Raw genomic sequence first — 25,521 nt, 5'->3', positions numbered from 1 at the left:
TCTACCTCACACTCATTGGAGTGGCAAAAATGACCCCCAAAATTTACAAATATTGAAGGAACTGTGAGAAAACAGACACATTGATGCACTATTGGTGGACCTATGAATGGATATATCTGTTCTGGAAATGCAATTTGGAATTATACACAAAGAATTACCAACTATATCACTGTTAGGCTATACCCAAAAGGGATCAAGGAAAAATGAAAAGGTCTATAATGTATAAAATATCTATAACAGCTATTTTTTGGGGGGAAAACTAGAAACTAAAAGGATATGCAGGTTGAATAATTTGTGGTATGGTAATACAATGGAGTACCACTGAAGATAAGAAATAATTGATAAGAATGATATAAATAGAACCAAAAGAATAATTTATACAATGAAATTAAGATTTTAAAAACTTAAAACTTTGAAATCATTAGAATTATGATCGATACAATGGCAATTCATGATTCTGGGAGGTCAATAGTGAAAATATGCTATCCACAAGGGAGAAGTGATGAATTTAGGATGCAGAATGAGACATTTATTTCTGTTTACAATCACTGGGCTGGGGGAGATTGTTTTTCTTGAAAATTCATATTTTTAAAAGAAATTTGTTTTCTTCTTCTCTAATGGAGCAGGAGGGAAAAATGGGAGGGAAAGAACAAATTTCTTTAAAAATAGATTTCTGTTAAAGAAAAAGATGATGATGGGGTGCCATAGGTGTGAAATACTTCATGTACTTTCTGATGAGGTCACCTCATCATAAGTATTATTTAACTGTTTTACTTTGTTATAGGAGACATCTCACAAAGTGAGAATGATCTGTAAATATTTGTAATGTAAAAACAAAGTATACAAGTGATTTTCCCCCAAAAAGAATTCCTAGCAATTCTAGTTCTGCTCTCTCACTTATTTAAACAGTTACATGGGCCACTGAGACTTCCATCTTTCACTAATCTGACAGAAGTATTCTCTGTAAAAGGTTTATCAAGATAGGGTCATATTATTGCAGGAAGGAATGGCTTTTCTGTTGGGGATCATAGTAATAAAATAATATTGTTTCAGATCCATGAGCTGGAACTTCCTTTACAAGCTGGTATTGCTCCAGATGGGAATATAAAGGTAGAGAAGGGTTAAGTGACAAAGTGAAGGTCAACAGCATTGGCCACTACTTCTGTCCATATAAAAAGGAAATTCTGTTTTTCTGATGTATTTACAAACTTTCTGGCTAAGATGTCCACTGGCATTTGCTTTTCAAATTGGTCTCTGAGCAATTCTGCAAAAAGACATAAAAGCCCCTCATTATCATGAATATCTAGTTAACGTTTATTTTAAGATCTTGCCCCACTAATTTCCAATGAAACATGTCTTGGCACAATACCTTTTTTCATCTTTAAATTATCTTAAAAACATGATCCAGTTAAAAATTAGATAATCCATTTGCATTGAGATTTCAAGAGGTTTATGGTGATAAGGACTCATGGGAAAAGTATTCAGACACTTTGCAGATTCTCAGTGTAACTTATTCCACTTTGACTTCAAAGAGTAAAATATATTCATGATGGTGTCTGCCTTATTTCCAAGGAACTTGGTCTACGTTTAAAGCCTGTGAAGCAGAACCCTAGGCTCTATTCAAGACCCTACCATCAAAGCTTTAACAAATCCCACCCCCTTTCTTTAACTTTGATTCCTCCAGATAAAATGGCAACATAAGATGTTCCTGTTCAGTGACCATGGTATTAGGTGTAAATGATATGTATAAATTGCTCAGTGGCCAAATTATGGAAATAGTTTTGTTAACATGTGACTGTAAAACATACTAATGTATGATAAATACACACAAATGGGTAATATATATATATATATATACACACACATACATATATATGTCTGTGTATATATACATACACGTTAGATAAGAATGAACAGACAGCACATATGTACACACTCAAGAAAAACATTATATAGGCAGCAATCTGGATTTCTGTACCAAATCCAGTCATATGTTTCTTTTCTAGGCTCCTGCCTAGCAAATTCATGCATGTAGACAACCGTTTGTGGAAGCAGGCAGCAAGCCATATAAATAGATAATATAATACAAAATGAAACAGGCAAACTGATAGCAAATTGTATCATCAGAGAATGTTATCTCGACCAACTTTGCCCTTGACATGTATTAGGAAAGAGTGTAATTGAATAAATATCATATTTTTTAAAATTAATCAAAAGTTTGAGGAAAACTAATTTTATATGAAATAATATATTTAATTTTAATTTCCATATAATTTTATATGAAGTTCTATAATGTTGCAGTAGTATATAAATGCTATTTTCCTTCCCCCCCCCCCAATTTTTAAAACATTTTTATGTAAAGTTTTGATTTCCAAATTCCATCACTCCCTCTCTCCTTGAGATGGTAAGCAATCAGATATAGGTTATGTATATGCAATTGTATAAAACATGTATATACTTTCTAGATTATCTATTATGCAATCATTAACTTTAATCTACCTGAGGGCAAGAGCGATAAGCAGCCTGCCAAAAGAGAGGAAAACCTCACAACTTCCTCCATTTAAGAAAGCACTTAGGCTTTTCCTCCATCACCCCCCTCACCCCCCAATCAAATCTTTCCCATTTTCCTCCACTTCATTGACTCATCCCTTTCCCTGTTGGGCAACTGAATCCATTATAGAAATGTTAAAATTTTACCCCTGGTGCATTACAAAAAGGAATAGAAATCTGCTTCAAAGGGAATGGGACTTGAATTCATTTTTCCTTTCTTGTTATGTTGTGAATGTTGGGTATAAATCATTCTGGAGAGTGTTTGTAACAGTCCTCTAACAGTTTGTTTATAGGAGGCAGTATTCTGTATTTTCATCTTCAGAGTAAATCTTGAGTTCCACCTGTTATCTGTTCTTTTCTATTTATAAAATGTTGCCATCCTACTTAATTCAATGAGAAAACTATTTAATAATTGATGAGGATTTTTGGAGTTGAAATATTGTAAACAAAGTAGTATTTCAATATAGCAGTATAACAAAAACTAAGCAGCTTCCCTTGGTGATATTTACAATTTCTTTAGCACCTATCATCCTAATATCTAGACATAGCTGTGTTAGATATAGAATGAGGAAAACATCTCATCATTACTCCTCTAACCTCAAAGTGTGGTCTAGTGTAGTACACTCTTACACATGGGTTTTTATAGTTACTTTCTTTTCTCCAAATGACTGGGGGAAAAGGGCATTAATTATGTAATAGAAAGGAGGATCAGGAATTCCCTGATCTTCCTTCCTGTGACAGTCCCTGATGTCCCTCATTACATTTACATACAACTATACAATGTTTAATGTAAAAGAAATAAGGTAGGCTATATTTCTTTTAGTGATAAATTAAGTCAGCATGGCATTTAAGTACAAATAATACACAGTTTAAAAGCAGCTAAAAGGCATATTTCCTACTTTTCCTTATTTATAGTCTCATTCTTATCTTGTTAGAGCCCTTCTTGATTCCTTCTTGCCTCAGTCTTGAGTAAAATAGTGGAGAAACTAAGACACATCGTCAGCTGGTGATGCTAACAAGCTGCTATAAGCCAAGAGAAACCATATGGGAATGGTTTATGTTGTAACAGCTAATGACAAATCACATAAAAAGGACATAGTTGTAGCTTATGGGATACAGTGATAGGATATATAGTATGAAGTGGGAGGGGAATTGTGGTTTGGAACAGTTTAACTGGTATGCTATTTTTAGGAAAATTTTGTGTATTCTCACTTGTAGCTTTTCTTCAGTTTATTTTATTTTATTTTTTAATTTTTCCTGGGTAGTAGAGTCATTCTTATATGCTGCATAGGTAGTTCTGTAGGTTAGTTTGTGAAACATGAACAAAATATACTGTGGATTCTAACCAGGACTTTGATGATTGAGAAAATAACCTACATTTTTATTCCTTAAATATCTAGCACTAAGAACACAGCCTGGCACATAGTAGGTACTTAGTGAACATTTATTGATTAATCAATTATTTGACATAATTTTTAGTAATTAGCTTTTTATTGATTAAAGCCCAGTCCTGATTCCTGTTACTTGCATTTCATCAGTAGTATTCTAAATCTGGAAAATGGATCAAAGGAATACATTCTAAAAATTGGAACATATTTGATGAAAAAAAAATAGAATTAATTTTGTTCTTATTTACTACTATAATACATCGTCTTGGTGTGCTGAGAACTTCTTGGCTTTCTGTGGCTTCTGTCAGTATAAGTAGGTTTGACCCTCTTCAGCTAATTTGAAAGATTTACCTGGTGATTCCAAGAGTGTTGTTTGATGCCCACCAGTTACATTATTACTCTTGATTTGATGCTGATTCTCTCCCTCTTCCAGTAACTCATAAAAAAAGTGGAAGGCAATATAATCTGCATCTCTAAAGGCTATAACCACTGTGATGAAAACAGATTTTTTAAGGTATTGAACTATGAAGTTAAATTCTGTGTACTACCAGCCATCTGACCTGGCTTGTACTTCTTAAAGAGGAAGGACAGAAAAATTATCTCAATGGTAACCTCTACTAGTCCCCTCAGATAGGTGGCCTAATGCTCTGATAAAGCAAGCTAAACCCAGACATATTTCAACCCACCTGAATTCATTCCTGGAAGATTAACAGATACACACAACCCTAACCATCCTGGTGGTTCTGAACACTGGACTGCTATCATTCAAATCCCTTTCTTAATCCCTTGAATGTTCCCTAAATGCTTTATCTACAAGTTACAAAAATGCTTTCTTTTAAAATCTTTTCCTTTCCAATTACTTTCATCTTCAGGTTTTCATGAGGTCTGGGACTCTTCTGAGTGTACTTCCATTCATTTCCCCTTCTCTCTTTCCCCAATTCATTGGCTGAGGGCTATGTGTGAGCATATGGAATATTTCTTCCACCTTTCCACTAGCATTACAAAATAACCCTCCCCTTTTAAGTAATCCTCTAATTTACCATATAATTAAAATTTTGGAATATATTGTTTAACTTTCAGGACACTCTTTTTTCCTCGATAATTTTATTCCCTGTTTCTAAGACTTTCTCTCTTCCCCAATTTTTGCCTGCCTATTTGGGGACTTTAACATGCAAACTGATAGTCTGAGAGAATAATACCCTAACCTTCCAGGTCCTCATTGATTCATTTCTCTTCTCCCTATCACAGCTACACACAAAGATGGTCATAATCCTTGATCTAATCCACAAGCACACCACTTCTATGCTCAGGAATTCTTAAATCCCCATAACCCATCAAAATCTGTTATTAAGATTGTTATCAAAATTTCTGCATCACAAGCCCAAACCCTGTTCTTTGTCATCACTATAGCCTCAAATCTCTGGGCCACAGTTCTTTCCCAATTTATCACTCTAGTATTGGTTACATTCTCCCTCCTTCCCTATCCATTAATCCTTGTGGAGCCAGTAGACTTCCATATCCCCTTATTCAATGGCTGACTTACCCTGTCCATCCCTGTCCAGGATAATTCTCATTATTTGTTGTCTTTGCTTCTGGTCATGTGCTACTGAAGGAAACTGGAGAAAATGACAAAATTCTATAAATTAGAAAACATTAAAAATTTATGTTATATAATCTTAATTGGGTCTTTTATGCCTCCCTAATTGAATCACAAATTTAAAAGGTGATGCCCATAGTTTGAAGAGGTTCTATCTATAGGTTTCATTTTTGCAAGACTAGGTACGACTATGGTTCATTATTCTAGGTTTATATTATTCCAGTGTAGCATCACATCCAGGATGCTCCCTGCAAGTTTGCAGTCCCATTTGAGGATTACAGATTCCCAGTCCCAAACAGAGTAACTCTTTAAGGGTAACTGTATCTGTACTACTAATGTTATAGCTTAAAAACCACCCAGATTGTTTCTTTTAAAAATCAGACAGTAGACACAATCAGCTTTTTGGCAAAGGCATTTATTGTGATGGTACAGTAAACATAGTAGCTACAAAGCATTCCCCACATGAACCTGGAGTGCATTCTCCCACATAAAAACAGGAATTCTACGAAAATCAAAATAATTGAAATTAATGACTTAGCAGCATGATATACACCTCCAAGAGCAATATATAGAATATATAGTATATAGAATAATGACTATTATAAATATAATAAAACTTAGTAGGGTACTTTTGGCTGTTGATGAATCACTATCATTAGTTTAAACATGAAGACAGAGATTTGTTGAAAAATTAGGATGTTTCTGCTGGCCAGTTAGACTTCCCCAGACTTGTTTCATAAAAAATAGCTTAAGTGTCCACAACTTTCATTGACATATAGAGTATTTCTCTGGTAGAATACTGCTGTGTGGTTCTTCACAGAGATATGGCACTTTATTCTGCCTAGGACTTGGCAGAAACCTTCTCAGATCATCTTCAAGGGCTTGGCTCTGAGGTTTTCCACTATCTAAATGGGAGATCAATCAGAATTTATTATGAACCTACTAATTTTATCACCATGGATACAGAGAAAATCAAAACAAGTGCCTGCTCTCAAGGAGCTCACACTAAAATTTTTACTTCCTGCTCAATCCTAATGCACATCCTCAGTATGATCCTCCAATATAATTGTGGAAATGGATAATTTTCTAGGAATGATGACTATGGTAATGTTAAGATGGCAAAGTGACTTAGCAGCAGGATATATACCTCCAAGAACAATATATTTAAATATCCATGAATACCTCATAATCCTTTCTCTCTTTTATTCTTCCTTCCAAAACTGAAGCTCCTGCAGTAAAGATTTTTGGCTGTAGTATATAAAATAATTAATGAGTATTATAACAATGATAAAACTATTATATAAGGGTACTTTTGGCTATTGATGAATCACTATCACTAGTTAAAACATGGAGAGATTTGTTGAAAAATTCATGAGCAAGATGTTTTAAACAAATGCATTTTTAAATAAGGCAAAAGATGTTTACTTTTATTATTTAATTGATATAGAACATAAATTACTCAGTATTTATTTAACTTTATGTTAATTAGTTGAATATTCAAGTATTTTTAAAGGGGGCACCGCTATTCTTTGTTTATGTTTGGGTAAATGAAAAGTTGAATGGAACAGCATATCAAAATAACTTTATTTTAAAAATTCATCACTATTCTTTTTTTTTCCTCAGTACTCAGAATTCAAGTCATTGAAAATGTAAATTAAGAAAAGGAGAGAAATTTAAAAAGTGTTTCTATATGCTCTTTAATAATGCCTTCTTCAATTCCTATCAGAGACCTTAACTCCCTATGAAATACTTCTGCCATTTGAATTTGTCTATCTACTATTTTTTATAATCTCATTTCTGATTATATTAATTTCTTTACACATAAGATAAAGGAGTAAACTCTAATAACATATTGAGTCTCAAACATGGAATCGCAAGTAAGGCCCTGGAATTGGATTCCAATAGAAGTTTAAATCCTGCCCAATCCTTTTAGCTGTGTGAATGACCTTGCATAAGTCACATTTTTTGTGCCTCAACTTCCTTACCTTGAATATAAGGGAATTGGAGTAGATAACGTTAAAAGTCCCTTTCAGCTAAGTCTACAATGCTTCTTTCCTTTCATGTTTTAGCCCACTTTGGTGGTCTAAGTAGTGGATGAGTTCAGGTGAGATGAACTGGAAATAGGTTTAAATTTAGATAATTCCTTAGTATTCTTTCTTATCTCCTAATACAAAGGAATTAAATCTCCCTTCATTTTCCTCTTTTCTCCCACCACAGGCCACATAAATGGAATACTGTATCACTATCTCAAACACTAGTCTTCTTTCTTAGTTTTCTTCCCTGCTTTTATATCTGGGGAGTTGCCTTAATTCAATAATTCCAGTCCTTCTTATATGGCACCATTATTTTTTATCTGCCAAGTTTTTTTCCCCTTTAAATCCCTGATGCTCTTCTTTCTCCCATACTTGCTATTCAGACTCCAGATATTAACTTCGACCTCCCTTTAATTCTCTTACCCTCTGGACTAGACTTTTATATTTTATTTTCTGTCTGTCACCATTTTATTAACATGCCCATGTCATTGTAGCCCCTAGCACAGGAATGAAGTGCAGCCTGTTATTCTGGATGCAGAAGCATTTCACGTAAGACACATTTCCAGAACTGTGCACTACTTTACTGTCTCTGAGGAAAATCTGCTATTAGAAAAACTGCTTGGCTGGCATAATTTCCCATATAGCCCTACTACAGCTACCTTTGACTTTTTCTCTCTGGGGGAGTGGGAAAGAATCACTTTCTCCAAACCCCTTGGAAGATGTAACACTATTTAGTGTACAAAGTTTTGGTTTCCATTAGCGTATGGGCTCTAAAAGTTATTATATTCAATTCTTCTTTCCTTCAAGTTGGAGACAGTACACGATACCTGATCCCAGTGAAGAAGATAAAGAACCAAACTTGCAGCCTCCAATGTTCCTCTCCGAAAAGTGGCAACTCATCCTTAAGTGTCTTCTTTCAAGGTTCAAGCTCCTCTAAGATTCTAAGGCTTTCTGAAACTTTCAGGCTGTTTTCTTGGAACCCAATTGCCCTTTATCATGAAATTCTCTACCAGTCTTTTCGTGATGACCCTAGATTTTGGAGCAGCAAATGAGCTAGGGAGGTCCTATTAATCCCATCTTAGAGATGAGGAACAGCAGAGTCAGTAATATTTTCAGTTTCTTCCTACTACATCAGTGAATTCCAGTTTTGGAAGTGGGGAGGAGGGGAGGGCTTTCTAGTCCAATTTCACAGCTAGCTAAGATTTTACTCCAAAACATGGCCAAATGGTCTTCCAATGTAAGCTTCCTCGGAAACAGAGGAATAGAAGCAGCGAAAACATCCTACCAGCAGTGCTCTTTGTTTTAATTAATCCATGCCACAGCTATAAAAGTGTTTTGAAAATGCCAAAATGCTATAAAAATGTCAAACTCGACTTTCCCTATCTTTCATTCATTCCGCCTTCTCCCCTTTCGCTTTTATTTCCTGCTTTGTGTGAGAGCCCGAGCGCTCCCTCTTATTTCTTCCTCCCTCCCCTGCCTCATTTCACTTTACTGAAATGTGAAATCTTTCCCACGTCAAATAAACTTTCCCTTCCTAGCTTCCCTTCGGATTTCTCACTAGCAGGCTTCTAAGGTAACTGTCCTATTTGCTAACTTCCAAGAGAGAGGAGCTCTGTGGCGGTTTTCAGGGTTTGCACACTAGGCTGGGGAGGTATGGATTTGTAGGGTTAGCTCACCTTGGTCAGGCTCAAAGTGGCAAATACGGGCTGGAACAATCAATGACTTATTCCTCTTTTCTTTGCCTCCTCCCCCCCATTTCGCTTCCGCTCCTAGGGTGCCTCCTCTCCCGCCCCCGCCCAGCACTGCTCCGATGACCCAGAGCCCCGGGAGAGTAAGAATATCTGCGGGTCCACGTTGGCTAGTCTCCTTCCTCCCCCGCCCCAGAATCCCGCGGACAAACTCCCAGGGGCGCAAAGGAGGGGGAGAAGGCGGGTAGGGGGGGAATTCTTCTAGGACTCCACTCCAGGTCCGGATCCCGGCTGCGCTCTCCCAGGGAGGAGGGGGGGGAGGATGTTAATCTCCTCCGATACCGGAGGCAATGGCAAATCCTTGACGCCCTCTGACTTGGGCACAAACGGCATCCATACCTTTAGGGTACCTTTCTCTTGGAAGTCTATTCCCTCTCGTTTTTTATTCTCTACTTAAAAGTGCTTCTTTTTTCCTCCCCTAAATAACAGGGTTATAAGATAGTGCACCATTGGGGCTTCCCATTCAAGTCAGGAACACAGATATCCTCCTTTCCCCCCAACCCTCATCGTAACAAAGGTTAAATGAGTTGATGGGGGGGGGGGGAGGGATGGAGAGGCGGAAAATAAGTGGTCAGGGCTCTGTCCTAGTCATCTACAACCTCAGTACCGTGGATTTCGTTCAGAACCCAAACACCTATTTTCTTTTCTTTGCCCCGCTTATCATTCTTCGGCTTGTCCCCCTCCCCCATTTGCACAAATTCTCAAGCAGCTACCGCTCCCGGCTCGGGATACCCTCAGCACGAATCCCATTGTTGCAATTTGCAGGCGATGCCCACTGCCCAGTGGCCAAGTCCCGGAGTGAAGCCAGCATGTCATCGGCCGGCGAGCCAAGCCACGCAGGCTCTAAGCAAATCCCGGGGCCGCTGGCTCCGCCCACACCTTTCCAAGTTAGCTCGCTCGCTAGCTAGCCAGCCCGAGGGAATACAGCCAGCTTAACTCCCTCCCCCAACCAGCTCCACCCCGCTCCACCCCATCCCACCCCACCCAGTTCCTCTCCTTTCCTCCCAAGCCCCCACCCTCAGGCGGAATGCTACAGCTCGCTGCTTTATTTGTCCCTTCCCAAATTCTTGTAATAATCGCGGTCTGATGCCATCTGACACAAAAGAGGAGAAAGTCTGGCTCAGCGAAAGTCTTCGTTTGGAGCGAGGAGCCCGTGGGGGTGGGATGGAGGTGGCTGCTGGGGTTTTTTTTCCCTCTTTTTTTTTCCTCCCAGGAACACCACGGGTCCTCCTCGAGACTGTTTAGAACTGACACCCGTTTAAAAATACATACGCATACATTTCGGTTTCCCCGCGGTTGCGAGGAGCTGCAGGTGAAAAAGGGACAGATGCTTCTGCGAGACTGGGGCGCAAGAAGGAGGCAGGGTGGAGAGAGCTGGAAACAGCAGCAAGCCCCCCCCACCCCCAGTCTCGCCCAGCCCTGCCCTGCCCAGCCCTGCCCAACCCAGCCCCAGCACCTCGCCCGCAGAAGGCAGCAAGACGTAGCGCGGAGCTGTGGGTGTTTCCTTCTACCTCTAAGGATGGGGAGGGGTTCATTTCCCACAGGGGATTTTAACCATCACATACAGATCCCTCCTCCTAATCCTCCGGTGGAACGGTTTGGGGGACACATTTTATGGCAATAAAGCGACTTAGCGCCTGCTGATTGAACCCCTCCCATTCTACCTCCCCCGCCCCCAAACCCCACCCCAGGACTCGCCTGCATTGGCTTTGCTTTGTTTCTGGGTTGGAGGAACGGGAGCTCTTTTGTTTGGGGGTTTGGTTCTTTCAGCCCCCTCCACCCCTCCTCCTTTGGCCTCTCCGGTTTCCTGAGCTCAGTGCAGCAAGGGTAGGAGAAGCGCCGTCTTGCAAACCCCCCTCAGCTGGGCCCCAATGTAATTTGATGCGGGCCTGGTAAGACTCCCCACGCTATATTGTGTCCGCTCTTGTTTCGGAAGCCTCCACCCACCGGCCCACCCTACATTTAGCACATCATGTGATCCGGGTAAGTCATTTGCAAGTACAACAGTTCTCTGTGTTGCCCCCCATTCATTTCCTGAGAACTGCATAGAGCAGCTGAGAGAGACTCTGTATGTGTGTGTGTGTGCGTGTGTGTATGTATGTGTGTGCGTGTGTGTGTGTATGTGTGACACTGTGTGTATGTGTGTATGAGAAAGGGAGCGAAAGAGGGAGAGAGATAGAAAGAGAGAGAGAGAGAGAGAGAGAGGGGGACTGTATAAGGGAAAGAAAACAATTTCTCCTGCTCTGCAGCTTCTGTTCAGGTCTGTGCCTATTCCGTTTCTTATCAAAATAAACAAACCTTTTTTTTTTTTTTGCCATCCCAAATCAGACCGTATTCTCTTAACATGTTTTATTTTCCTTCTGTCATCTGCTCAAGTTAAATCATTTTGGTTGGTCTGCCTTCTTAAAAGGGGAAAGTGTTGTTGGGAAACGGGAGGGGGAGAGGGCGAGGGGGATGCTATTGCAAAGCAAGTAGCTTTGGTCAGATTCGCGGAGAAGAAAGAAGAACGTTTGGGTTTTCTTTTTTTTTCTTTTTTCTTTTTCTTTTCACTCCCGCAAAACTTATCAAGTAACGTGTATTAAGCAAATGTTTTTCTACCCAGAGTGGAATTATTTGGTTACAACGTTTGTCTGACAGTTGCCACGGATTAAAAATAAAACAACAGTTCTGAATTTGGGGGTCTGGTTGAACAAGTTTCCCCTCGGAAACCTTTTTTTTTTTAATGTGGTTATACCAAATTGGGTTTGTGTATGTGTGTTTTTGAGAGGGTGTCGGAGGGTAAGGGGTTAAGGTGGAGATGACACCGCTGGCATTAATAGTGGTCCTAGTGCTACATTCATTATTGTCTCTGGTAGTAATGATGTGTAACTGTCACTTGCAACAGTGCATAGTTCATGGAAGTGGCCGGGGGCTGGCCTATGGCTGTTATTTTCAATTAAGGTGGATCTCCATAGAGTTGACAAGGGAGAACTTTGCATTTCGACCCAGTCTGAAAAAGCTCAGAGAGCCAGTTTGAGAACCACTTCTTGCCTTATAGGCTTGCTGTAAAGTGACGACTGAGTATTGACCTCCGTGACATTAGTTTGTGTGAATGTTAAACACTATTATTTGAGAAGAATCAATTCCGCCTTTGTTCGGTGCAGAACTATTAGAACTTCGCAAACTTTTATCTTTGGGGAGAAGGGTGGGGTACACTCTGCACAATATTTTAGGTTCTAGGCATTTAAAAGTACCCATTCCTTTGTTATAAGCCCTGCAGCCTTCCCAACCCCTCTCCCCCTGGGCTTTTGAGTTCTGCATACTTTAATAATAATAGCTTTATTTAATTCAGTTGATAAAAGCTGACTGGTGTTGAGTTAGAAGTATTAGTACACCGGAATGTGTAATCTGGATAAACAGTTTGTGTGGTTGGTATTGTCATTCTGCCTAATTTAACTGTGCAGACTGTTCGGGTCCCATTCTATAGAGATGGTTTAAAACAATTCTACTAATAGAATTCTCTGCAAAGTGGTGAGACAGTTTCTTTTACATCAGCTTTAATATTCTATCAGCTTTACCCTCACGCCAGAGAGATGAACAGCTCTATTTACATCTATGTGCATGTGCATCTAGTTGCTTCAGTAGACATGTGCCAATCAAATGGACGTCATTCTGTAAATCCACCTAGACTGTTCCATCCCCTTTTCTTACTGGAGGACGGAGTTGTTTAGATAAGTCCAGGGTAAGATATGAATTCGGTGGTTTATGGCAGGCTGAGTGGTGCAGGAGCTTGTGATGTGAATAGGAGTGGTCACTTTTCAAGAGTGGGTGTAATCCATGGAGTGAGGAATGCTTCTTAGAATTGGCATTTAATAATAACAGGGAGTTAAAAAAAAATAACCCCCAAACAAAAAGCTGTGGTGAGTGGCGTTTGCAAACCTCCTTCACATGCTGCTTACATTTTTAAAACCCCATAGAAATTGGTTAAAGTAGAGTGAGATATTTTTAGGTTTTGAAATTAAGAAGCAGAGAGTTAGGAATAGGATGTTGAAGGACAAACACTTCATCCACCTAAGTTATCTCTTTATTCCTGCACGCTGGTCACTCTTGACAACAGCCATGGCAGAGTGAGTATATTTAGCTTTGTATGAATTGGGGATGGATTGTTTTGGGCACAAAAGTATTGACATATAGATGTAATAAATTAAGTGAATGATTTATTTTTTTGCAGCTTCTAATTAATAGCTTTCATTATGATAATGTACTTGGACATAGACAACTTGATACTTTGAAATATAAAATGTAAGAATTGTAATAGTTATGATTGTTTGATATTCATTGACAAGGCATTTAAAAAGCAAACAAGTCAGGTAAACTTCATTTAGGGAAGGTTTCAATTACTTTTTAAAAATGAAAATGGCTTTGTAAATGGTTCCTTGATGGTTCTTGAAAGATTTCCTTTCTAAGAAATTAAATATCATTTAGGAGAAAACTGGTATTGGTACAGCATTTGAGACCTTGACCTTCTCAACTCTTGGCTAGTGGTTGTTTACTACAGCTGCAGTGTGTATGTGTACAGAAGGGGGGAAGGACTGCAAAACCAAGTACACACAGGCTAAGGGAAAAACAAATCAGTAGGCTTGACACTTTCTCCAAGCATCAGGGAAATAATATCAATAGTTATCTGGCAGATTTAAAAATATGTATTCCTGAGGGGTTTCTTTCAGTCTTATGGGAAAAGCATATATGCTCTTTAACAGTTTCAAAAATGAATTTCAGATGTTACTTCTTAAAGCAGTCTGCCATTACAATAATAAAAGAAAACTCCATTAAAAATAGAGGATTGTATTATCTTAGTCAAGACAACTTTCAGTACCCAGGCTTCTAGGCCTGTACTGAGGAAATTTTAACCCAGGCCAATGTTAGTCAGTGAGTCTGAAGTACTGTGTAATCTAACCCAGTGAGATGATACTGCTAAATAGTTGAACTTACGAAGATCCTGTTTTTTCTCCCCGATAAAATAGAAGGCTTGTATTTTTTTTAAAAATATATTTATGTTGAGGAGAAAAAAGCAATAAGCAAAATTGAGATGTCTAAGCTATTTGTATTTCTTCTTTTTATAAAAGTCAACAGAGAAGTTGACTTTATACCTAGTTTAAAATGGTTTCTTGCCAGCATGGTTTGATAGTTAGAATAGACATTGGGCAGCTCAATCTAGAATCTTTTTTTGTTTTGTGTTTTTTTGTTGTTGTTGTTTTTAATTTAATAACTATTTCCAATATAATCAGATTCCTTTGCAATCATATATATTTTATTTTATGGATTTTAAAACATTCTGAGAAGGGGTCCATAAGCTTCATCATAAGCCAAAGGGGGTCTGTGATGTAAAAAGAAGTTATGGCCCCCTGATTTGGAGAGCCATATAGATAAGTTTTTTCAAAGTTATATTTTACTCATGGGGAATAAAGATCACAGAAGTTTTATTCAGTATTTGCAACTTAAATCTTTTTTGTCTAAGTATAGCACTTTTTGTCTATATTTTTCAAAAACCAGGATGACATTTTGAAACTGGTTTGAAGAAAGAGTTTTTGTCATTTAATTTTTCACGAAATTCTTGGATTCTAAATAGAAAACTTCTATATATCAGCTTATCTTAAACCTAATGTTTCTCTATTTTTTTTAAAGCTTATTCCTTTTTCCCACGTGAGAAGTATACAAAACTTTAAGCCTCTCCTGTATTTATAAGAACAAAATAATAATTTAGACCAAATTGTTGGCAACACCCCATAACCACAGCCTTAACTCATTTACCACAGCTACCCCTCCCTAAGGCAAAACACTGAGTAAACAGATGGGCCTTGCACTCTGCCCTGAAGGTCAACAACTTTAGGCTTTGTTAGCCTGAGGGGGAGGATGAATTCTAGATTGTAAGCCTTTCCTAAGAGTGGTCTTGTTTTAGTCCAGCAGAGTTTATTGTGCTTAAGAGCAGGCTTACCCCATCTGATCCCAACTACTGAATTCTTGTGGCAAAGGACCCAGGCTATGCGATTAAATGGTTACTTTTTGTATACATTTTCAATAATTACATTACAAAAGGATTTTTCAGTTTTTGAGGTTTATTGTCATAAAAGTGGTTGACTTGAGTCCTCATATTCCTGCTTAGAAATTTGTTTGGTCTGTCCATAAATCATAGGGTAAGTCATACCAAAGCTTTCTGTTTTGGTTAAGCCTATCTAAAGTAGTTTAATTTTTTTCTTTTCCTTTTTAAAAAAAATGGACAATTTTTACTTTTTTTTATAATCTCAGAGTAGATTTTGAAGTTTCTTAGTGGCAGCTAAGTATTGTTACATAGAGATACTGAAAGTTCCTGCTGGAGGATCCAGTGGGATCCAGTGGGATCCAGTGGGCAAGAAAAATGAGAATTTTGGTAGAGACCTAGAGCAGCATCCTCTCCTTGATCCATAATCCATTCCAGAAGTCATAGAAGTAGACAATATGATCATCAGAACACAATATTCTAGTATTTTCTTAAAATGCAAATTCCTTAAGAGTAAGGATTAGTTTATTCTTTTATCTTGAATAGTTGGTACTTAGCAGGGATAAGGACTAAATATGATTTTTTTTTTTTTTTTTTTTTTGGTATAGGGTACCACCAGATGAGGAAATTACTTCTGAAACCTTAAGAGTTTTATAGAGTTGCCTAGAACAGAGCTTCTTAAACTTTTTCTATTTGCAGCTTCTTTTTGCCCAAGAAATTTTTATGCGTCCATCCTCTGGCATATCAATATGTAAAACAGATATACAAATCAAACATTTACTGATAATAAATCATAATTTTGCAACTCCAATATTCAGTTACTCGACCCCATGTTTGGTCCCAACCCATAATTTAAGAAGCTTTGACCTGCAACACTGAGTGATTTAAGTGAAATCTCTCTGTGTCATTGATGGTGATTGAACCCAGATTTTCTTCTTTTAAAGCTGAACCTCTAATCAACTTGCCCTTCTACCTCTTAATTATCTACACTTAGAAGTAAAACGAAAGCCACAAACTTCTTACCTGTATCAAAAAAAAGAATATTTGCTGAACCATTGGCATTCAAGACCATTAACATTCACTTAAATAAAACACACACACACACACACACACACACACACACACACACACACCCCCTAGGATAAATAACCTTGAATAAATAATATTTAAAATAACGACCCAAAAAAACCTCTTCAAATTTCACCACCAGGTAATTCCCAAGGACAGTCTTCCGTAGGTAGGCTTCCTCAAAGTTGTTGATTTGTTTCCTTGAAAAGATAAAGCCCTACCCAATCTCTCCTCCTGAACATATATACTATCCTTAGGAAAAGAATTTTCTAGGGGGAGTAAAAATTTTTTCTGCCTTTCAGTGGAAATGGATTCCATTTTTGTGTCACCAGTTATTTGTTCTCTGATCTTGGAAAATCTTTTGTGCTGTTGTTTTCCATAGAGTTCTCATGAGGTTTACAAAATCCTTCTATCTGAATATCTTAGGGGAAAAGGAATTGAATAATAATAATAATGATAACAATAATGGTAATAGGTAGTGCAGTAAGAGTGCCAGGCTTGCAGTCAGGAAGAATGTATCTTTCTGAGCTCAAATCTGGACTCACACACATTAGCTATGTGATCCTGGACAAATCAATTAATCCTGTTTGCCTCAGTTTACTCATCTGTAAAATGACTAGAGAAGAAAATGGTAGACTACTCCAGTATCTTTGCTAAGAAAACCCCAAAGGAGATCCCAGACATTTGGGCACAACTGAAAAACCAACTGTACAAACACAACACAAATGGATGGTTCTTTCTACCCCTTGAAGTAAATTGGAAAGTATTAATAAGTATCAACAAATTTATGTAGATAATGGCAAGTCTTATTGCAACCTATGTAAATAGCTATGAAAAAATGGTTGTATTTAGCATTGGAACCCCTGAAACTTGTAAAAGTGAAATATAGCCTAGTGTAACATATAGTATATCAGTGACCTACCAACAAATTAAATTTGGGCAAGATCATAAAAACTGAATTTTGCCTAAATTATGATTGAAGTAAAACAAGTCTGATGAAACTTCTGTATTGGTTATGCCTGTCAGAAAAAGTCCCATTAAAAGTCATAAGAACTGTAAAATAAAGGATGGTTTGGGTTATACTAAAAATAATGAATTTGAAAAGCTGTTGAATACAAACTTTTCTTGCGTCTGTGTGTTTATTCTCTTCTAGGTAGTTTCCCTCCCCACATGTGTTTGAAAAGCTCAAGAAGTTTTTAAAAATAATTTCCCCTACTGTTTCCCCTCCTTCCTTCATTTGAAACAAACTTCCTTGCTAGTAGAGACTTTCTTAAACACTTATGCCCTTGTTAGGGGTAGACAGAAAGTTAAATTGACTAGCCACAGTCCTCCTACTGACTGGAATGCTGGGGAGATCTAGTAAAGAGTTGCTCTTTTAGTCTTTCATTATTTCCTTCCACTCAGATCTCTTTTCTTCATACATTGTAGGTACATAGGACTTCTGGGACTTTCCAATGTACCTTTCAATGTATGGGAAATGATAGTTGTTTGATCTTGGGCTGTAAAAGTCTGTTCTTCTCTTAGAATTCTTGGTACATAAGCTGTAAACCTGAATTCTGTGCATAAAAAAATACAGAGAATAACCCTTTCTTCCCGTTCCCTTTCAGTTACTTGCATGCCTTTTTTAATTCCCTTTCCCTTTCCAACTTTACCAACTGAGACAATAATTTCTGCCAAATTTAGGCATCAACATTTAACTTGCCATTGTGGATCGATAGAGAAATTAGCATAATTCTAAATATTAACTTGAAAAATATTTTAGCAAATAACTTATAAACAGAAGTTGTGATCAAGCTATTACAACTGGCCAAAAGCTCCTCTTTTATTTAATAGCACTAATATGAATCTTTATTCTGGAACCTGGGTTCAGATCCTCCCTCTGTCACTTTGGTCAAGCCCCTTAACTTCAGTGGGACTCAGTTTCCTCATCCATATAATGAGAGATTTAAATTAGATTGCCTCTGAGGTCCTTTCCATTTCTAGTCCATGATTCTTTTATCTTATTTATCTATAAATATATTTAATCATTTGACAAATAGACTTGTCCTATATGAATGCAAGATATTACCAAATGTTGTGGAGTTTACAAAAATGATTAAAACGGGGTTCGCTATATGATGTGGAAAAAAAAAACACCCAATAACAAAATCCAATATTAATCAAGAAAGAAAAGCTGGGTTTGAGACTTGGTCCTGACACTCTCTTCCTTTTGGATATTGCCTAATCTTTCTGGCCCTGGGTTTTCTCATCTATACTATATCTATACTACTTGATTCTAAGGTCTTTTCTAAATTTAACATTGTTATTCTATAATTTCTGCCCTCAAGAAACTTGTGGTTTACTATAAAAGATTTGTCACTGATACAAATATAAGGCCAAGTGACAAAACAAGAGTTACAAAGAAAGTGTAATAGAAATTAGGAGGGAGATAAAGGTCATTTCTGGATGGAGGCCCTAGGGAAAGCTTCATTGACCTGGTGATATTTAGTAGAAATTTTGTTTTAAAATTTTATAGTAATTAGACTACTATGTTTATTTCCTCCCCCCTGCCTTCCACTTTCTCAGGAAAGGATCTTGCAAACTCAAATCTTACTACTTGATGTCATCTCATTGTGTCTCCCTGGGAACTTTTTCTGTGGGTCATCTCCTTTCTCTGCTTAATTTGAATCTCCTTTTTCACTACCTTCTTGCCTGTTGCTTACAAACATGCCCTGATCCTCCCTTATCCTTAAATTTTCACTTGAACTAACCATTCTTCCCAGCCACCATCATATATCAAGCTGTCTACACATTCTCTCCATTTCCTCTGCTCTCAGTCATTCCTCAAGCCTCTGCAGTCTGGCTTTTGACCTTATCACTCAACTGAAATTACTCCTTGCAAGGTTTCCAGTGATCTCTTGTCAAATTCGATGGCCTTTTTTTTTTTTTTTTTTTTTTTAAAGCTCTCATCCTTTTTGACCAATCTAAAGCATTTTATCTTGTTGACCACCATTGTCTGGATTTCTGTTTTTCTGTTTTTTTTTTACTTCTTCTACCTGTTTTACTAATTCTGAACTCCATTTCCCATTCTCTGTTGTGGATTATCCCCAAAATTCTATCTTGTACCCTTTTTTCTTCTTTCTTTATAGACTTTTTTGATGATTTCATCAATTCCCATGGATTGTCATAATCACTATGCAGATCTCACACATAAACATATACATTCTGTCAATCTCTCAACTGAATATGAGTACCAAACTGTCACATTTATTGGATATATCCAACTGGATGTCTCATAGTATTAAAACTAATACTAAATATCACCTTGTCTATGAAGCCTTCTCTGATTCTTCCTTTATGTTTATAACAGAACTTGTCATCTTTTCCTCTGAATCATCCTTTCTTCCTAACTTTCGTGTTTCTATTAGGTACATCAGTTGTCCTTCCAGTTACCCATGTTTGCAGTCTCAAGAGTCATACCTAACCATTCTCTCTCCCTTACTCCCTTACTTACTTTCCAGATAGCTGCTAGGTCTTGCTAATTTTGCTTCTGTACTGTATCTCCCATTTGTCCTCACTTAGGAAGTCACTGCTCTCAGGCCCCAATTACCTTTTGCTTAGACAGTTCCTGCCCAAGAGGTCAGCCTTCATCCAAGCTCTCCCCTCTTGGGTCTAACATTAAAAGCCAAATAGATATTTCTAAAGTATAGGTCTGACCATTCCACCCTTCTTCTGCTTAAGAAACTCCAGTGACTTCTTGCCTGGAGGATAAAATAAAAGCTCCTCTATTGGAGGCTTTTAAAGCCTCTCTAGGTTCTTTACATATTGTTCTCTTTCACACTCTACACATTCCAGCCTAAATAGTGATATTCTTGTTCCTGATATGTAGGGTTCTGTCTCTGTGCTTTTCTTTGTACAGGATATTCCCCTGGCCTCTTGGCCTTCTTTCAAGACTCAGATCAAGTCCAACTCCAGCTAGCAGCCTTTCCCAATAGATTGTATATATTTCATATTTACTCATTTTCCACCAATACCTGAGGACAAGGACTAATTTTATCTTGTTGTTAAGCATCTTCCACATTTAGTTGGTACTTAATGTTTATTGAATTGATTGAATTTGATTGTTCTTTTTTCTATCACCTACAAAAATACTCATTTTTTTATATTATTAAAAAAAAAAAAAAAACAACCTTCACTTTAGTTTGTCATACCCTGAAGCTATCCCCAGAGAAGGAAATGGCAAACCACCCCACTATCTTTGCCAAGAAAACCATGGACAGCGTTGTGGTGATATGGTCCATGGGATCATGAAGAGTTAGATAGGAATTGAAAACTGAACAAAATACACAAGAACAAGCTCTTACACCCTATTTTGGTTTTCACAAACTCCTAGAGTCATCTCTACTTATTTCAAGCATTTCCTCAGTTCCCCACCCAGTTTTTAGTATCTTCTAGCACAGCTTGAAACTGTACTTTCAAAATTATGAATTTAATTGCTAATGCCATCAAACCAGATGAGAACTTTTATTTATTTTTTTTTGAGGGGTGGATATTTATCATTTATTGAATTATTTGAGACTAGGACTCCCCATCTTGTGTAGACTGCAAGTGCAGTGGCTACTCATTGGCTTGATCCCCTAGTATTTATTTGTACATTAGCCTTGACCTGCTCCATAATTAACTTACTCATCTTATCTCAGACTAACTGATGTCCCCCTGCCCTTGGAAACTGGCCACATTGGTTAAGGCCCTCACTTATTTGACTTAGCCCTATTGTAGCTCAGAACTCCCATGTTCAAGTGACCTACTGCCTCAGCTTCCCCAATAGTAGGGAATATGAGATACACAGGGAGAACTGTTTGTATTTCCTCATCCTTTCTGACCTCTGCAATTTTTGAAGCTGGTTCCCCTCTTTTCTGAGATCATTTCTCCTCCCTTGACTTTTGGGTCGTTGTTTTGCCTTGGTTGTCTTCCTCCTCCTTTTCACTGCTCCTTCTTACTTACCTTAGTTGGGAGACAGTGGAAAGAGCTGTGGAGTCTGGGACTCAGATTTAAATCCTTTCTCTGGAACCCTTCTGTGACTTGATGAAGTTGCTGAACAAACCACTTTAGACTCCAGATTTCTTGTTGTAAAATGAAGTTGTTAGATGAGCCCTCTTGTTGTTCAGTTGTTTCCTACTCTTTGTGACTCTTTTGGAGTTTTCTTGGCCAAGACACTGGTGTGATCTTTCTCTCCTCCCCAAGAACCGTTCCTTATAACAAAACCTTTTTAAAGAGGAAAAATAGAAATTAGTAATTTTCTATCCTTAAAGACTCACTCCCATATAGGTGGCTCAGTGTAGAATACTGGATTTGGAGTCAGGAAGACCTTCAAATTTAGACCCATGGCAAGCTACTTAAATCTCTCTTTGCCTCAGTTTCCTCAATTGTAAAATGGGAATAATAGAAAGACTAATCTCCCCAGGGTGGTTGTGAGGCTCAAGTGAGGTAATATTTGTACCTTATACATTGCATCCTCCCTTCTTTCCCTCCCTCCCTCCTTCCTCCCTTTCTACTTTTTTTCCTCCTTCCCTCCCTCTTTCTCTTCCTCCTCTTTTCCTTCCTCCCTCCCTTCTTCCCTCTCTCCCACCTTTCCTTCTTTCTTTCTCTCCTGTTCCTTCATCCCTTCTTTCTGTCCCTCCCTCTCTTCTTTTGGGCCTTCCCTCCTTTCTGTCCCTCCATCTCTTCCTCCTTCCTTCTTTTTTTCTTTCTTTCCTTCCTTCCTCCTTCCTTTCCCCTCTCTTTTCTTTTCCTCTCCCTCAGCAACCATGTGAGGGAGGTCTCTTCTTAACCTTTTGTCTTTTAGATGAAGCTTGTTTTTTGTAAATTTACAACAATCATGTTTTGTGGTTATTGCTCTTTTTATTTACATTGTAGTAGAAATTGTCACTATTTCCCCCTAAGCTTCATTTATTTTTCAGTTTGTATCAGTTCATGTCATTTTTTCCCATGCTTCTTTAGATTAATCATGATTATCATTCATTATAGTAATATATCATTACAATCATGGACCAGAATTGATAGTCATTTATTTTATTTATAATCCTTTGCTACCACAAAAAGTGCTGCTATAAAGTTTTATGGTACATGCAACCTTTTTTTTTTATTTTTATTTTTTTTTTTATTTAATAGCCTTTTATTTACAGGATATATGCATGGGTAACTTTACAGCATTGACAATTGCCAAACCTCTTGTTCCAATTTTTCACCTTTTACCCCCCCACCCCCTCCCCTAGATGGCAGGATGACCAGTAGATGTTAAATATATTAAAATATAAATTAGATACACAATAAGTATACATGACCAAAACGTTATTTCATGCAACCTTTTTTTTTTTTATGAATGATTTCTTTGGGCTATAGTTAGCAGTGGAATCCCAGAATCAAAACATATGAACATATGCTTTTTTTTCATAATTCCAAGTTGCTTATACCAGTTCATAGTTCCACCAATAAAACATCTTTCCTTCCATATTATTTCTTTGTTTTTGACATCTTTGCAATTTTCTAGGTGTGACATGAAACCTCAGCATTGTTTTGATTAGTGTTTATTTTATTATTAGTATTTGTATCAGTTTTCCACATGGATATCAATTACTAACAGTTCTTATTTTGAAAACTATTTGTACCCTTTGAAAGCACATAATAGAGAATGGCTTTCGTTTTACAGTATATCTTAGTAACTTAGTATTTATTTTAGTATCTTAACTTGTTCAAAATGAAAATCATCATCTTTAACTTCCTAAACTTATTCATCTTCCAAACCTTATTTTTGTTGAAGGCACCACCAACCTTGTGGGTCACCCAGATTCAAAAATCATTCTTTACTTTCTTTTCCTCAGCCTCTTGCCAAGCATTCTTAATTCTGCCTTAAAAAAGTTATTCTTTATGTTTTTATAGTCAACACCCTTGTTCAGACTCTTATTACTTCTTGCCTACACTGTTATAGTAATCCCCTGATTGATTTCCTGCTTCTAGGATTATTCTGATAACATTCAGACTCTCCATGATTGCCAAATTAATAATCTACAAACACAGGCCCAATCACGTATTTTAACTGATTAAAAAAACTTTTCACTGGCTCACACTTCACTCTAAGATGCTCTTTGACCTGTCATTTAAAGTTTTTTATAAATTGCCTTCCACCTGCTTTTCCAAATTTTTTTTCACATCATCCCCTCTTTAGGCACTCATAATTTCTGAATATATGTTTCTTAACTCATTTTCATCTGTAATATCCATGTCTTTTCATTGTCTTTCCCCCATAGCTAGAGTATATCTCATCGTTCTCTATAGCTCTGATTACTTTCTTTCTCCCTTCAAGGCTAAGCTCAAGTGTCAGTTTTTAATTTCTTGACAGATACTGGATGCTGAATTAGTGTTAATTGAGTAATGCTATTGTCTTTCCTCAAATTTTATATGTATTATGTACATATTCTATCTTCCTTATCCCCAGTAGTTTTTATCCCCAGTTTGGTTTTTATCTTTGTATTTTCCTCATTTCACACTTTACTTTTTCGCATAAAAGACACTGGATGAAGTTATAAAAGCAAAACAATAACTTAATGAAGAAATAGCCATCTATTAGAGAACCTCTTAATGAAATCTTTCCCCATTGCCAATGGATATGAGATACTTAACACTTAATGATGGAAATTTCAGTTTTAATAACAAAATATGAAGTCTTAAGAAATATACTCATATATACATATATATGTGTAAAAGTTATGCATATAAGGAATTATAAATTTATAAAATATATTAGAATCAATTAGAAATTTGTTATTTTGAGTGTATGTTGGCTTTAAAAGACATGTTTCCAAAGACAATAAATTCTGAGTGGGCAATACAGTTCATATTTTCAAATATTTATCGAGCCCATACTCTTACCAGAATATGCTTGGTACTAAGAATGGTGAGTGGGATAACAGAAAATGAATAAAATGATTTTCAACACCAAGGAATTCATAATCTAGGAAAGAAAAAAAAAAAGGAAGGCATGTACCCAAATAAATACAATACATGTCAGAATGTCAACATGTATCAAAAAACAAATCACTGTGAAAATTCACAGAAAGGTAATCCTGTCTACCTTGGCGATTAGGAGAATTTTTTTGATTTAGAGTCATGGGATGATCGATTTATTTCCTTCATTTTGCAAATAAGAAAATGGAGCCAGAAGGATAAAAGAATTTCCAGTTGTAGAGATGGGAGACAGGACATGCAAGATAATGGAAATAGCAAAAAGTAAGAGAGGGCAGAAAGGTGGAGAAGACATGGGATTTGACAAAGAAAAGAGAATAGTGCAAGATGAAACTTGGAAGTGAAATTGGAGCCAGATTGTGAATGACCTTGAATACTATGCTTTGAATCTCAGACCAAAAAATATAGATTTTATTTATTAGGCAGTAGGGAGCTATTGAAAGTTTTCTTATGTGGGGAGTGGGGGTGGGGTTGGGTTGGTGTAATGTGATTAGAGAATTGTCTTTGGGAAAAAAAAAATTGATCTGACAGCAGGAGCATTTACTAGTAATGTAAAGCAAGGATAGTTCATTTAAGATAGTTCATTTAAAAAAGTGTTTTGGATGCTGTGAACTACAGATGTGGAAAATAGAAGCTTTCCAACTTACTTTGGATATTAAGAAGATGGAAACTCACTAAAATAGCTGAGACTTTTGTTTGAAAGGTTATTGTTATAATCATGCTATGTCCTCTTAATGAACTGCTCACCTTTATTTGTGAGATATCTTATATAGTTTTCAAATTGCTTTATGTAGTTTTCAGAGTACTTTTTATTGTAAGATTTATTCCTTTGGATGATAAAGTAATTAACTTGGCTTTCACTGTGAACAAATTGGTGAGTAAAACAGGTTCTAATTTCATGATGCAGGAATTTGGCATTGAAGTTAGTAGTCCGATGTGGCAATTACAGATGACAGAAGCCTTTTTTCTTTTTTTGAGGAAAGAGGTGTCTGTGTCTCTTCTAAGTAACAGGGTTAATAGATGTAGTTTGTGCTTGAGACTTTAGAAGTAATTGCAAATCTGGGAGAAGTTAGTGAACCCTAGGGAAAGAACTTTGCAAGCACAGAGGATCCAATGTTCT

At 37.1% G+C, this 25,521-nt stretch overlaps 1 protein-coding gene across 3 annotated transcripts in view; it reads left to right on the top strand.

The window, feature by feature from the left end:
- The first annotated feature begins 11,002 nt into the window (after positions 1–11,002).
- KLF12 (Kruppel like factor 12) overlaps positions 11,003–25,521 on the top strand; it is a 539,816-nt gene continuing 525,297 nt past the window's right edge. For 2 of the 3 annotated variants that reach the window (XM_031958477.1, XM_031958480.1), the window contains exon 1: positions 11,311–11,576. The gene's annotated coding sequence lies outside the window, so the exon portion shown is untranslated. The other variant, XM_031958475.1, reaches the window with a different exon arrangement.

The sequence above is a fragment of the Sarcophilus harrisii genome, chromosome 3 (genome assembly GCF_902635505.1).
Source record: "Sarcophilus harrisii chromosome 3, mSarHar1.11, whole genome shotgun sequence".
NCBI lineage: Eukaryota > Metazoa > Chordata > Mammalia > Dasyuromorphia > Dasyuridae > Sarcophilus > Sarcophilus harrisii.
Note: the sequence above shows the minus strand (reverse complement) of the source record. Positions and strands in the feature narration are given on the sequence as shown.